This window comes from Cherax quadricarinatus, chromosome 53, assembly GCF_038502225.1.
Source record: "Cherax quadricarinatus isolate ZL_2023a chromosome 53, ASM3850222v1, whole genome shotgun sequence".
In the NCBI taxonomy this organism is placed as follows: Eukaryota; Metazoa; Arthropoda; class Malacostraca; order Decapoda; family Parastacidae; genus Cherax; species Cherax quadricarinatus.
In genome coordinates, this window is record NC_091344.1 from 3,377,695 (window position 1) to 3,393,828 (window position 16,134).

The window sequence follows — 16,134 nt, forward strand, 5'->3', positions numbered from 1 at the left end:
TTGGTGTACCTTCCTTCAGTTTCCTCTCCAACACTGTATTCTGGGGGGTTTGTGGAGTTTGGTGGAGGGGGGGGAGACGTGGCAGGGAGCTATAGGATTCTGTTGTACACTATAAGGTGGGGGCTGTTAGTGTGGAGTGTGGTTTGTATTGGGATAGTATGTTTGGCTGTGGGGTTCTGAGGGTGGTTCAGTGGGTTTGAGCATGTTGCTCTGCCCAGCTGTGGGTGTCCCCTGCTGACTCTATCCTTGTTTCTCTTTCTAGCCTTTTTTGTTTCTGTTTTCCTCTGCTGGTGTCGTTCTATTCTCTTTCTGTTGCGATCTAGGAACACCCTCCTGTATGTTGATGTTTTCAGCCGTGGTTTCTCCTGCAGGATCCTATTCCTCACTGTGTGTGTGTGTGTCTGTGTCTATGTTTCTGTGTATATGTGTGTGTTACCAGTTGTCAAAGGCACTTGTCGATAGACGCATGACCTGTTGTTTATAGTTTGTGGTGTGTGTGTGTGTGTGTGTGTACTCACCTAGTTGTACTCACCTAGTTGAGGTTGCGGGGGTCGAGTCCGAGCTCCTGGCCCCGCCTCTTCACTGATCGCTACTAGGTCACTCTCCCTGAACCATGAGCTTTATCATACCTCTGCTTAAAGCTATGTATGGATCCTGCCTCCACTACATCGCTTCCCAAACTATTCCACTTACTGACTACTCTGTGGCTGAAGAAATACTTCCTAACATCCCTGTGATTCATCTGTGTCTTCAACTTCCAACTGTGTCCCCTTGTTACTGTGTCCAATCTCTGGAACATCCTGTCTTTGGCCACCTTGTCAGTTCCTCTCAGTATTTTGTATGCCGTTATCATGTTCCCCCTATCTCTCCTGTCCTCCAGTGTCGTCAGGTTGATTTCCCTTAACCTCTCCTCGTAGGACATACCTCTTAGTTCTGGGACTAGTCTTGTTGCAAACCTTTGCACTTTCTCTAGTTTCTTTACGTGCTTGGCTAGGTGTGGGTTCCAAACTGGTGCCGCATACTCCAATATGGGCCTAACGTACACGGTGTACAGGGTCCTGAACGATTCCTTATTAAGATGTCGGAATGCTGTTCTGAGGTTTGCTAGGCGCCCATATGCTGCAGCAGTTATTTGATTGATGTGCGCTTCAGGAGATGTGCCTGGTGTTATACTCACCCCAAGATCTTTTTCCTTGAGTGAGGTTTGTAGTCTCTGGCCCCCTAGACTGTACTCCGTCTGCGGTCTTCTTTGCCCTTCCCCAATCTTCATGACTTTGCACTTGGTGGGATTGAACTCCAGGAGCCAATTGCTGGACCAGATCTGCAGCCTGTCCAGATCCCTTTGTAGTTCTGCATGGTCTTCGATCGAGTGAATTCTTCTCATCAACTTCACGTCATCTGCAAACTGGGACACCTCAGAGTCTATTCCTTCCGTCATGTCGTTCACAAATACCAGAAACAGCACTGGTCCTAGGACTGACCCCTGTGGGACCCCGCTGGTCACAGGTGCCCACTCTGACACCTCGCCACGTACCATGACTCGCTGCTGTCTTCCCTGTCTGCTGTGTGTGTGTGTGTGTGTGTGTGTGTGTGTGTGTGTGTGTGTGTGTGTGTGTGTGTGTGGTGTGTTGTGTGTGTCTGTGTTGTGTGTGTGTGTGTGTGTGTGTGTGTGTGTGTGTGAGAGAGAGAGAGAGAAATCAGGAGCAAGTGCTGAAGTGCAGGAAGGCAGCAACGAGGAGCACACATCTGACAGAACATGTGGGACCGCAGTAACAGAAAAACACAGCAAAATCTCACCTCAGGCTATAGTAACTTGAGAATAGTAGTAAAAAGGCTATAGAAATCTTCACGTTGCTTTACTTTTATATTCTTGTAACTTTAACAGTCAGTTATACAACTCTTGAATATGTTGATGATTAACAATAAAGTGGAAAAAAAAATAATTAAATGTGAAAACGAATGGATGATCCTGCTATGCGTCAGTGAAAAACTTGTATATTTGTTGCGTATAGAACCACCAGAACACAAGATGTGCAGGTTGGTCAATTTTATGAGTAAAATTGTGTGAAATTATTAGTCCCATTGAATTATGTCAGATAAATTCCAGTCTGCCTCTTATGAGCGGATTCAATATTTAATGGTCGATTCATCTTACTGCCAGTATAGTATCCATTAAATATTCTTTCTGATCAACTTCAAATTTTCATCACTGGTGAGGTTCTCTGAACACAAGGTTCACTATGTTATTGAGTGTCCTAAGTCCCTATTTGCCAATTTCATTGAATAAATAGTGATAATCATATATATTCACTAATAAAAGTATGCTTCATCAGATCGGCTTCAAAATATTAATGATGATACATTCTGAAAGACGGATGATGCTCCACAATTTTAGTCTGAGTAAGTGAACATTTAAAATTCTACTTAACATGTTAACAAACTTGAAATTACTGGAATCAGATCAACTCCTGTAGAATTCCTTTTCTGATAACCTTTTAACTTTCATCGTTGTTGAGCTTTATCAAAAGAAAACTTTGCTTCAACTTTTACCTGTGTGTATTTTAAATTGCCAGTTTTATTAAATAAATCGTTTTTCATGTGCTAACTAGAGAATGCCTTTTCTGATCGGCTTCAAACCCTAAACATTGGTGTATCTTAATTGGAAGTATTTTGGAACTGATTTTGGACTGTGTACCAGTTTGCCAAAAGTTTTGAAACTAAAAAAAATACCTTTTTAGAGCGGGTTCTTTTCTTTCTCAAAAATTTTGCTTATAACTCGAGAATGCCTCATTCGATCGGCCGAAATTTTTAACTCTGATGTACAGTATTTAGTGCAACAACAACTATTTGTTTGCGTGGGTGCCGCAAATACAGTGATTCACGGGACATTCCCAGATTTTTTTTTTTTGCGTGTAATAAACGGAGAAAACCTTTGATCAGTTTTCCAAATTTCAGTACTCGTGTGTTGATGCCATGTTGTCATTTTTAATCTCGAAATCGTATCGTCTTAATTGTTGTTATTACAATACGTTGTATTGATGCTGGTGAGGATCTCCTGATACAAAGAACTGAACTTATCATCCCCTTTTTTCGGATCGAATCTGGCTGCCTCTCACTCTACAGCTGCTATATTACCCCCACTGGTTTAGCGTTTTTCTTTGATCAAAATACAACAATTGTGAACAACATCAATCGTTTATTGTTGATTCATCTTAAGAAATGGATGCATAATTACTAGGCTTCAGGCTGTGTAGGTGCACCTTTTTGTTTATTCTGTTCAATAACTGGAGAATGCCTCTCCTGGTCGGCTTTAAACTTTTAATGCTGATGTGTTTTCCTCAAAGGAAGTTTCGCCCTAATTTTAGGTTGCGCAAGTTTTACTAAGCCAATTTAATTAACCAAACTGTTTCTGTGAAATAACTGTCGAATGTTTCTCCTGATCAGAAATAAATCAGAGTTTGACTTAAACAGGTTATCCTGATTTAAATTAACGTTATGTTCATTTATTTACAAATAACATGTGTGTCCTTAAAAACCATTGTATAAAATTTGACTGTTAATTACCCAAAAATTTAATGAAACTTATATGCATACTTGCATAAACTTTAAATGCAAGTAAATCTTACTTAGAGATAAGTCTGGATTTATTTTGGCCAGTGTTGGTCCCAATTTGCCTTTTTTCTATAGAGGGAACTTGGGGAAAAGTAAAATGCTAATTTTCGTGCTATAATATCTGAGTGTATCACCATCTGCCTTCAGCCTTCAGTGCTAATAGCTTAATAATGCAAAAATCTAAGCGACTTTAAACTTTCGGTTTCCCATGGTCTGAGGGCATAAGCTCTGGCTTCACACAGTGAGTGTCCGGGTTCGATTCCCGGTGAGGGTTGAAACATTGAGCGTGTTTCCTTACACCGGTTGTCTATATTCACTCAGTAAAAATGGGTACCTGGGTGTTAGTCGAATGGTGTGGGTCACATCATGGGACAAAATTGACCTAATTTGCCCGAAATGCTTTGCATAGCAAACGACCTTCTATATAGTAGTATGTCATTGATGTCAGCTAGGACTGTATACCTTGTACATGTACTTGTAGAAATAAAGATATATCATTATTATTAATATGCTGGCGTATTTTAGTATTTAATAATGGTTTCTCAGAAATAATAAAATAATTCCTCTTCAGTTTGACTTCAGATCAGGTGTTTCTAAGCTGAAGGTTTGAATTAGTTTAGGCTTGTGTATGTATTAGTTTGCCATTTTTATTGAAAAAATTGGGATTGTAATGCCCATGTGATAAAGAATTAGGTATGTGGAACATCTGGGAATCTTTACTTAGTAGACGTTCTGCCATCCAGTGACTTTATTAATACAGTACATAGACATAACCTGAAGATTGTTGAAATATACACAGAAAACAGTGAAAGACGAGGTAATCAATCCCTCAGCCTAGTAGCAGGTGTTCACCGTAATTCTGAAGGATTGAAAATACCGAATCTACTACACTTACTGTCCCTGTTCACCTGTCAAAAACAGGTACCTAGTCGTGTAACTAAGACATATTAAGCCATTTGTGATGGAAATGTATTCGCATTAAAGTTTTCTGAAATTACGAATGTCTTAAATTTAAACTTGTCAGACAGAAAATTTTCATTTAGGTTACAGACATGTTTAAAATGTTTAATCCTTAAAAGTACATTATGTAGAAGTTAACCAAGGATAACACAGTAACGTTAAACATTGCAGCTTATTACCTTCTCTGATGCCAAGTGTGTGGATAAGCAAGTAAGTCAGTAAGTATTTATATGTACATTATTATTATTATAATTAAGGGGAAAGCGCTAAACCCGGAGGATTATACAGCGCCTGGGGAGGGGATCTGGAAGGCATTCAGTCTTAATTCAGGGAACTGGAGCACAGATCTAATTCCCTAAATCAAGAGCCCCTCATCAACATCAAGGAACCTTTCTTGAGGGGATTTATATGTACAGGGACATATAAATACAGTTACACAAATTACCATACATAATAACATGTCTAAATTACCTTGTATCCTTGGGAAGATAATAGAGCCACATTAGAAATAGATCACACTGGTTTTCTAAGGTTATCTTGGGCTATTTTATCGTATGTCATTACCCTCCGGAGATAATACACCAAATAAAGGCTTCGTTTTTCTTAAGTTAGCGATGCTCATCTGGCTCTCTTAACTCAGTGACTGAGAAAACGGTAGTTACAATAACTATCATAAATTACATTCATGTAAATTCGCATTGCTTCATCAAAGTTTATTCTCTATAAGGATTACAATGCTGAGTTTACAGAAATTTGGTTATTGTGTGGTTTACATGTAGTAAAACTGTGATTACAGAGTGTACCACTAGAACGCTTAGCATGGCTAGGCATTTCGGGCATACTTAGTTTTATTCTTAATTGTAAAATATTACAAATTATGAGGTAAGTTGGTATTATGGCTAAGTGACTAAATACTAGTTTGTGAGTTTAGCAATGTGAATGCTTTTGTTTTCGCACAGTACATAGTTTCAGTATTGGAGTATCACAGGATTCATTATTTTAAGACTGAGATTAATATTTCTGTTTATGGTCAAATGAGTGAGTGAGTGTAAGTGTGAACCACCAGGTGGTATTCGTGTAGTTAGTTGACGGGGTGTATCAGGGAGATAAGATGTTTTCTAATGGTAGTTTTGAAGGTGATGAATGTGTCTGCAGTTCTAGAGTTCTCAGGTAGGGTATTCCAGATTTTAGGGCCTTTGACATACATTGAATTTTTGTAAAGGTTTAGTCGGACACGGGGAATGTCGTAGAGATGTTTGTGTCTGGTGTTATGCCTGTGGGTTCTGTCACAACTATCAAGAAAGCGTTTTAGGTCAAGGTTGATATTAGAGTTTAAGGCCCTGTAGATATAGATTGCACAGTAGTAAGTGTGGATGTACTGAACTGGGAGTAAGTTTAGATCTATGAAGAGTGGGGGGGGGGTGTTGCCAGGGATGGGATTTAGTGATTATTCTTACTGCAGCTTTTTGTTGGGTTATTATTGGCTTTAGGTGTGTTGCTGCAGTTGATCCCCAAGCACAAATAGCATAGGTGAGGTATGGATAAATAAGTGAGTGGTATAGTGTGAGAAGGGCATTTTGCGGCACGTAGTATCGTATCTTGGAGAGGATCCCAACCGTTTTGGATACTTTTTTGGCTATATGCTGGATATGGGTGCTGAAATTCAGGTTGTTGTCAAGGTATAAGCCTAGGAATTTTCCCCCATTATTTCTGGTAATTAGAGTGTTGTCAATCTTAATGTTAATTTGTGCATCTCCTGCTCTGCTACCAAACATAATATAGTAGGTTTTGTCAGTGTTAAGCGTAAGTTTATTGGCTGTCATCCAAGTCGATATTTTAATCAGCTCCTCATTCACAATGGTGTTGAGGGTGGCAAGATTAGGGTGAGAGATGACATAAGTCGTGTCATCAGCAAAGAGAATGGGTTTCAGGTGTTGGGATACGTTTGGAAGGTCATTGATGTATATGAGGAAGAGCAGGGGACCAAGGACACTTCCCTGCGGAACTCCAGTATCAAGTGGCCGTGTTGCTGATGCTGTGTCTTTAATGGTGACGTACTGATACCTATTAGTAATGTAAGATTTGAAATAAGCAAGCGCATGGCCTCTTATACCGTAGTGATCAAGTTTGTGGAGTAGGATGTCGTGGTCATTATGTTTTTTTACAAATAATTTACCTATAAACATATATACAATTACTCATAATGAGCAGAAAATTTTCAATTTTTTTACTAGTTTTTTTCTTGTCAGCCTTTCCACGACAAAACATAAATACACTAAGTACTTCTTGACATCAGCTTGTAAGGACCCAGGGACTTATTCTGTTTTAGTTCGCCTACTTGTTTGATAACACTGTCCCTCGTAACTGTCAAATTACTAGATTTTTTCCATCGGGATCCATATAATTATTAATTGCTGGAATATCAGTAATGTCTTGCGCGAATTCTGCGCGATTTCTAGCGCACTCAGCTTACACGCTGAGGTCCAGGGGGGGGGGGGGTCGATCCCCGGTACGGCTAGGAAACATTAAGACATGTTTCCATAAGACACCTGCTGTCCATGTATACCCATCAGTAAAATGGGTATATGAGTCAGTCGACTCTTAGGTCGCATCTTAGGACAAAATTGACCGAATTTGCCCGAAACGCTCCGCATAACAAGCGGTTTTCTGTATAGTAGTATGTCATTGATGTCAGCTAGGTCTGAAAACCTTGTACATGTACTTGTTGTACTTGTAGAAATAAAGATATTATCATTATCATAATTATTTTATTATTATTATTATTATTATTATTAAAAAGAGTGCACATTTCCCCTTCGTTATCAATAACCTGTCTAGATCTAGTTCTCAGGGAACCTATTTTTTTCCCTCGTCTTTGTAATATTCACTTGAAAGAACCGTTGTGTAATTAAATAAATTCAAACGTTCAATAAGAAATGCAAACGCACTTAGCAGTGTGAGCGTCTGAGTGCTACTACACTCAGTAGAGTAAATCTATACTTAGCTACACTCACCAGCGATCAGATATACCCAGTTCCTACTCCAGGTTCAATCCGCGGGTTCAATCCCGGCCGGGGGTATGGTCCAGGCCTACATAAGTGAGCTTCATCTCTGGCGTATGTCATTTCTGCCGTAGAAGTTGTTGATGAACGGTTCCGCACCATAGTAACAGTGTTTGTCTAGCCAACAATTAATACCAGTTGCACTGGACAAAATGCCACATATTACAGGGCCCCCATCCCTTTTCCTAATTTCGTCTATCGCTACTCTGTACCTGGTAATCATATGCTAACTCATACATACGCTTGCCATCATCATTGCCACCAGCAATGAGACAAACTGGTCAATAACAAAAAATCGTGCGAGAGATATTTGATGGTATTCAGGTTATATTGTGGTTGCTGAATTAATGAATGATATTAAGTTTTTAAAATTGGCTCTACATTGTAAGAACTGCATACCTACCTTCAATAGGGAACTTAACCATAACGCTAGTGTATGTAAATGTAGTGGCAATTTGTATATATAGATAGTTTTAATAAAGATTAAAATTTTATTTTAAAATTTAATATTTAACGAAAAGAGTTATATTAACAACGATCATGTGACGATACTGTAAACTTTATTTTGTTATTTTTTCCAGAGGAACATGAATTCTTCACTAAGAGTCTGCTTAAACAATCCCAATGCATTTTTCTTCATTGTGACGAATTCTCTTTGCAAAGACAAAGAAAAAATCATAGCTTTTTTTTGTAAAACAAGCTTATCTTGCTTATTATTGGAGTGGCGCTTGGAGAGCAAGAGAGGTCTGACTCTCCAAATGGTTTGCAAAGCCTGTGTAGAATGCTTACTACAGTGGAAGAATGCAAAGGAGTGTCTATGTTGTGGAGAAAGCCGAAAAACCACCACGACGATTATTATTTCTGTATGGTGAATGTGTCAGGTCTCAGTCGATACTAGAAGGTCAAGTGAGAATATCCTGATTTGAGGTCAGCCACACAGTAAAGATGTTCCCAAACCAGTGTCTACAATACTGCTTGACCTTCCGTAGAGTAATACACAAGAAAAGCACAATAACATACACTATACATGGAGAACACTTAGGTTTAGGATGTTAACAAGTGACAAAAACATTAAGTCAGGCGACAATATCGCAGCCTGATTCTAGCAGCACTCCTCTTCAAGGGGGGCTCCTTGGCGTGGTGAAGAGGCTCTTGGTCTGAGGAATTAGACCTATCGGTCTTCTTCCTCAGACCGAACCTAATTACCCCCCAATCTCCCCTCCCCTATCCCATCCTCCCCATCCTCCCCTTTTTCCTTTCCTCCTCCTCCTCCCCACTCCTCCCTTTTGCCCTTCCTCTTTTTGTCCTTTGGGATTTCTCCCACAGGCGCGCTAGTTCCTAGGTAGGAGAAAGGACACCGGGGTCCATCCCATTCCGTTGAGGTTTCTTGGCAGTGGCGTAGTTTGCCGTGGAATCTGGATTGCCTAGGGATGTCCCGATCCCTCTCCGGTATCCCGGAGTAGCTTTGGGTGTCTTTTGGGTGACGGGTGTAGCTCTGGAAGCCACCTTTCGGATTCCGGGGGTGGTGGCTGAAGGAGGTATGCTTTGTGGCGGATATCCGGCCGCCCTCTCTTTTGTCCACCGAGGTAGCTCGGCAGATGTGAGGTTGCTATCCCAGATTGCTGGTTTACTGGCATGAAGGGTAGGGTATGGCACGGGTTCCATGCTGCATCTGCGCTACTAGCGGTGTCGAGTCCTCTTGGGCGCGGAGGGAGATTTCTGGCCCTTTCATCCCTCCTAGGAACTATCCCTCCCCGGTCCCCCCTTTTTTTTTCTTTTTTTTATTTTTATTTTCTTTTCTTCTTTCTTTTTTTTTCTTAAAAACAAAAAGAAAGAAGTAACCTAACCATGGCAGCCCTAGTCCATGAACCTGGTACCCCCGGGCCCCTTCTTGATACCGCACCCCGTTCTGACCCCGCCTCGTCTTTGGACCACTCTTCAGACATTCCTCATGCCTCTGTACCTATTGCCGGTGCTGTTTCCTCACCCGCTTCAGGTACTGAGGCCTCGACTGACTCCTTCGATTTATCAGACCTTCGCTCTCCTCTGACTATGCTTCCGGCCTCTCCCTCTACGGTGCGGCAATTTTCAAATCGCCGACCCGTTCCACGTCGGACCAACTCTGGTCCCACGCCTAAACGTCAACGACAATTACCTGCTGATGATACTTCTCCACCTTCACCTTCTCGTTCTTCTCAGAAACGATCGACACGTCCTTCACTACCTTTCCACGCTCAGTTTCAGACTGAACAGTGGACTAAATTCTTCACTTTACGACCAACTTCCTCTACTGCCTATCTTTCTGACCATAGTATTGGCAAGGCACTCCTACGCCATGTTGGTAAAGATATTTCTTTTCATGCTCTTAAGAGCGGTACGCGCATCATTACCGTACAGAATGCTACCCAGGCTCGTGAGCTCTCTCGTCTTACCCATATAGATACTGTTCCTGTCACCCTTGAAAAACATCATTCCCTCAATTCTTGTAGTGGTACCGTTATTCTGCCCCATACCATAGTTCAACAAAATTTCCAGACATGTGGCACCGACATTCTAGAACAGCTGGAACTCCAAGATCTCCCAATCCTCAAGGTAGACACTTACGTTCTTCCTGCCCGTGGGCGGAGACGATACCCTAGCAATGTGGCTCGTTTAACTTTTGACAGCCGAGAACTCCCATCCTCCGTTTATATAGCAGGACATCGGTTACAAGTTCGAAAGGTGATCCCTACACCACAACAGTGTAGAAATTGCTGGCGATTTGGCCATCCAGCGAAATATTGCAGATCTATCGCCGAATGCCCAGTCTGTGGTGCCGATGACCATTCTAATACGTCTTGCAATCGATCTCCCTCTTGCCTTAACTGTCATGAGGCTCACCCTTCGTACTCTCGCCGTTGTCAGGTCTATTTAAACGAGCGGGAAATCCGTTACCTCAAAGAGACAGAAGGTCTCCCTTATGCCATGGCAGTTTCTCATCTCCGCCTCCAAGGGAGACTCCCACGTGTTTCTTATTCCCGTGTTTCAAAACGTCCCCCCACTTCTGGTATCCCATCTTCTACACCCACCTCTGTGGTTACCTCTCCCATAATCACTCCTGTATCTAATCCTTTTGCTGTCCTCGGCTCAGACGTCCCTACTTCAACGCCTCAGTCTAATCTCGCTTCTTCGAGTTCTCTCTTACAAGCCTCAGTATCGACGAGACCTCGTACGACACCTCTTCCCAATCGTCCCTCTACTTCTCAAAAGTCAAAAAAAGGTCCGGTAACACCTCCTACCCATCTTCCACCTCCTCATTTTACCCTCCCTGTCTCTGTCCCTAGTTCTTCCCCTCTCACTGGCTCAGTTACAAGTGCAGAGGTTCACCCTCCTCCTCGTAATGTACCTTCCTCCCCTGTTCCCTCCCAAGTTTCTTCCTCTTCTGCCACCTCCCAGGTTCCTGTCTCTTCTGTCCCCTGCCACGCTTCTCCAGTTCCCTCCACCCTTTCGCCCCCCCCTACCTTGGTACAGTCCAATACAGTTCCAATCTTTACTCATCCTCCCCCTACCATTCCCAATATTGTCTCCCATACGACATCTCTGAATTCCGAAACACTTGAAGCAATCTCTGAATATATTGCAGAGACCAAACCATCAATGGACACTGATCCACCTTCCGCTCTTCCTCTCTCCTCTGCTCCATCTGCGCAACTCCTTTCTTCACAGCGCACCGTTCCTTCGCTGCTTGAACATTTTCCACTGCCTCCGCATGTGGACTTTTCTAACCCTTCTAGTCCGTAGGAACCCTTACCTGCGGATTTCAAGTATCTTTATCATTGCCAATCATGGCCTTTTTACAGTGGAATATACGCGGCCTCAGGGGTAATCGGGGTGAGCTTCAGATGTTACTCTCCCAGTTTGCCCCTGTTGGTGTTTGCTTACAGGAACCAAAATTACACTCTGCTGTTATTTCTCACATCTCAGGCTATAATTTATTGTATTCTTCAGATCCTTTTCCTGATGGGACCTTTAATGAAAGTGCCCTTCTTCTCCGCACTGATATTCCGTACCATCAGCTATTTGTTCATACTTCGCTGCATTACACAGCAGCCCGTATCCACTTACATAGGTGGTATACGCTCTGTTCTTTATATCTCTCTCCTTCTCGGGCATTATCTATTCCGGATTTTGCCTTCCTTGTTTCGTCATTACCGCCACCGATTCTGTTACTTGGTGATTTTAATGCCCACCATTTCCTCTGGGGAGGGTCTCACTGTGATTCCCGTGGAATTCAGTTAGAGGCTTTTCTTGCCACCCACCCCCTCCATGTTTTAAATACAGGTACTCACACCCATTTTGATCCTCGGACTCATACTCTCTCTTGCATCGATCTCTCAGTTTGCTCTTCCTCCGCCGCATTAGACTTTACTTGGTCTGTTCTCCCGGACTTACATGACAGTGATCATTTCCCAATCATTCTTACTTCCCCTTCATATTCGCCACCTCTTCGCACCCCACGCTGGCAATTTAATCGGGCAAATTGGAACCTTTACTCACACCTGACTGTTTTTAAAGAGGTTCCTTCTTCGTCCTCCATCGATGAGCTTTTACACCTCTTCTCGTCCTCCGTTTTCACCGCAGCTTCTCATTCTATACCCCAAACTTCGGGCAGGCATTCTCAGAAATGCGTGCCTTGGTGGTCTCCTGCTTGTGCTCGTGCAGTACGTTTGAAACGCGCTGCATGGGGCAGGTACCGGTACAATAGAACCACAGAGCGACTCCTTGATTTTAAACAGAAGCGTGCGATCGCTCGCCGTGTCATCCGTGACGCTAAACGCACTTGCTGGCGAGATTATGTCTCCACCATCACCTCTGCTTCCTCTATGAGTGCAGTCTGGAAAAAAGTACGAAAACTGAGTGGTAAATATTCTCCTGACCCGGCTCCTGTTCTGCGGGTTGCCGGTGTTGATATAGCAAACCCACTAGATGTTGCCAATGAAATTGGCAATCATCTGGTCCGTATTTCTCAGGGACTCCATCTATGCCCCTCATTTCTTTCCTCAAAGTCTGCCAGAGAGTTAGCACCCTTGGACTTTTCTTCTCTCAGAGAAGAACAGTATAATGTGCCTTTTACACTTCAAGAACTGGAGGCAACACTCTCAGCTTGTCGATCATCGGCAGCTGGGCCCGACGACATTCATATTCGTATGCTACAACATTTACATCAGTCAGCCCTTGCAGTCCTATTACACCTTTACAATCTTATTTGGTCACAAGGAGTTCTTCCACAGCTGTGGAAATCCGCCATTGTTCTCCCTTTCCGCAAACCAGGCACTACGGGACATGAAACCTCCCACTATCGTCCCATTGCTCTTACCAGTGCAGTTTGCAAAGTAATGGAACGTCTAGTAAATAGACGTTTAGTGTGGTATTTAGAGACACACAACAGTCTCTCCACTCGTCAATATGGCTTTCGTAAGGGACGTTCTACCATAGACCCCTTACTGCGCTTGGATACGTATGTTCGTAATGCCTTTGCGAATAACCACTCAGTTATTGCCATATTTTTTGACCTTGAGAAGGCATATGACACAACTTGGAGGTATAATATTTTAGCCCAAGCCCACTCCTTAGGCCTTCGAGGCAATCTACCATCCTTCCTTAAGAACTTTTTAACTGACAGGCATTTCCGTGTTCGGGTTAATAATGTGCTCTCCCCGGACTTTGTCCAAGCTGAAGGTGTCCCCCAGGGATGTGTTCTGAGCACAACACTTTTTCTCCTTGCTATTAATGATTTGGCCTCTAGTCTTCCATCAAATATTTGGTCATCACTCTATGTTGATGACTTTGCTATTGCCTGTGCAGGCGCTGACTGTCACCTCCTTACAGTTTCTCTCCAGCATGCAGTCGACCGTGTTTCCAATTGGGCCACCACACATGGGTTTAAATTTTCCAGCACTAAAACCCACCAAATCACTTTCACTAGACGCTCTGTCATCTCTGATCATCCTTTGTACCTCTATGGCTCACGTATCCCTGAACGTGATACAGTCAAGTTTCTGGGCCTCCTCTTTGATCGTAGGTTATCCTGGAAACCTCACATTACCTCTCTGAAGGCAACTTGTCACAGCCGGCTGAACCTTCTTAAAACCCTTGCTCATCTTTCGTGGGGAGCTGATCGTCGAACCCTCCTTCACCTACATTCCACCCTTATTTTATCGAAACTTGATTATGGTGACCAGATCTATTCAGCGGCATCTCCTGCTACTCTCTCTAGCCTTAACCCCATTCATCACCAAGGATTACGTTTATGCCTTGGTGCTTTTCGCTCTTCCCCTGTCGAAAGCCTCTATGCAGAAGCGAACGTTCCATCCTTATCCGATCGCCGTGATGCCCATTGCCTGCGCTACTATGTACGCTCTCATGATCTCCGCAATCCTTCCATTTATAGAATGGTCACTGATATTAGTAGACATTCTTTATTTGTTCGCCGCCCCTGCTTACTCCGTCCCTTCTCTCTTCGCCTTCATTCGCTCTTGTCTTCTCTTCAACTACCACCTTTCTATGTACATGTAGCATCTCACTTTTCCCTACCCCCCTGGGAGGTCCCAGCTGTTCGAGTCTGTTCTTTCTCCCTCCCTTGCTCGAAAGCCCAACTGTCTACGGTCGCTTCCCGCTCTCTTTTTCTTGACCACTTTCACTCTCATTCTCATGCCATTGCTGTGTACACAGATGGCTCTAAGTCTTCTGACGGCGTAGGATTCGCAGCAGTGTTTCCGGACAGCGTCGTACAAGGGCATTTACTATCTTCAGCTAGTATTTTTACTGCTGAATTATATGCCATCCTTACAGCACTTATCCGTATTGCATCTATGCCTGTGTCATCATTTGTGGTTGTCTCAGACTCCCTTAGTGCTTTACAGGCTATACAAAAATTTGATACACCTCACCCCTTAGTCCTCCGTATCCAACTTTGGCTACGCCGCATCTTTACTAAGCATAAAGATATTGTTTTTTGTTGGGTCCCTGGTCATGTTGACGTACAGGGCAATGAACAGGCAGACACTGCTGCGCGGTCAGCAGTACATGACCTACCAGTTTCTTACAGAGGTATTCCATGTACGGACTATTTTGCTGTAATATCTTCCCACCTTCACACCCGTTGGCAACAACGTTGGTCTACTATGCTCGGCAACAAACTTCAGTCTATTAAACCGAGTATAGGTTACTGGCCGTCTTCTTATCACCAGTGTCGAGGTTGGGAGACTACTCTCTCCCGTCTTCGCATTGGCCATACTCGTCTTACTCATGGATATCTCATGGAGAGGCGTCTTGCTCCTCTCTGTGAGAATTGCCAAGCTCCATTATCAGTCAGCCACATTCTGTTGGACTGCCCACTTTATCAACGAGCACGCAGAATTTACCTCTGTCGTCGTCTTCGCCCCGCTGCTCTCTCTTTACCTTCCCTTCTCGCTGATGGACCCACCTTTCATCCGGACTCTCTTATTGACTTTTTGACAACGACTGACTTACTTCACAAATTCTGATACTTTCAGCCCTTTCTACTTGTATCTCTTGCTACCCTCTACCCCCGTACTATCCCCTGCCCCGCTGTTTTCTGTAACCTGCTGATCATCCCCCCTCCCTCCTGCCATCCAATTCCCTTGCTTCCTTCCCTACCCTGCAGCGCTGTATAGCCCTTGTGGCTTAGCGCTTCTTTTTGATTATAATAATAATAATCTAGCAGCACTGCTTCACATAATGTGACAGACGCTTCATGTTGGCCATAAACAGAATTTTCTGATATAAACAGAACATAGTGTCTGATGCCAGTGTTCTCAGATCTCGGAGACAGGTTATAATAATCTGTCACAGATAATGAGTGAGGCGTCCAATGAAATGTGTCTTATTGCACAATGGTACACAATGCATCTCTTCCAATTGCTCACTCAACAAAAGTGTACTGATGACCAACATAAAATACACAAATAATTCGCACATAGGAGAGAGGAGCTTACAACGACATTTCGGTCCGACTTGGGCCATTTACAAGGTCACACTAATAGAAAGGAGAGAAGGCTCCTTCTCTCCTTTCTGTAAGTGTGACTTTGTAAATGGCACAAGTCGGACCGAAACGTCGTCGTGCGGATTATTTCTATATTATTCCAGTATTGTGACTTTTTGTTCTCTATAGAAGAAAATCGTATAACATTTTCATGTGTAATAATTAGTGATATCTGAATTATCTTACTATGTTAATTTGTTATTATATAGAATGAAGTGTTAGTATGTATTACATGATTTGACTTTTGCATGATTTAAAACTAATTTCAATTTGATTTTTTAATGGGATATAAAATTTATCAAAAGCTAGAGCCAATCAAGCAAAACAGATCACATATTGGGAATCAGCATCACAAACTTACCCTAAAATCGGTGTAATATCATTGGCCAGAAAATGGGTATTGACCACTATAACTGACCCAATTACCATTTATGATGCGGTCAATGCGGCTGTTTC